Here is a 232-nt window from a genome sequence, read left to right as displayed (position 1 = left end):
CATCATTTTTTGATACATTAATAGACAAATGACGTGTTGTTCTCGTGTGTATGTTTTATTTCTAAATAATCCGATGTTATTAGTGCTATTAGTATTTATTTACTCACTATTAGATTCTAAAAAAATGTTTCATTTCATACTCAAGGAACGAAATATATCGTACATAAACCAACAAGATAAATAGTTTGATTAATCCCCCTTTTACAAGCAACGAGACATCCTATCATCCTCC

At 29.3% G+C, this 232-nt stretch overlaps 1 protein-coding gene across 1 annotated transcript in view; it reads right to left on the bottom strand.

Moving 5' to 3' along the window:
• Positions 1 to 232, bottom strand: part of LOC119591111 — a 60,308-nt gene that overhangs the window by 840 nt on the left and 59,236 nt on the right. The gene's annotated exons all lie outside the window — the stretch shown is intronic.

The sequence above is a fragment of the Penaeus monodon genome, chromosome 28, assembly GCF_015228065.2.
Source record: "Penaeus monodon isolate SGIC_2016 chromosome 28, NSTDA_Pmon_1, whole genome shotgun sequence".
Lineage (NCBI taxonomy): Eukaryota > Metazoa > Arthropoda > Malacostraca > Decapoda > Penaeidae > Penaeus > Penaeus monodon.
The sequence above is the reverse complement of the archived record's forward strand: the minus strand, read 5'-3'. Positions and strand labels throughout refer to the sequence as shown.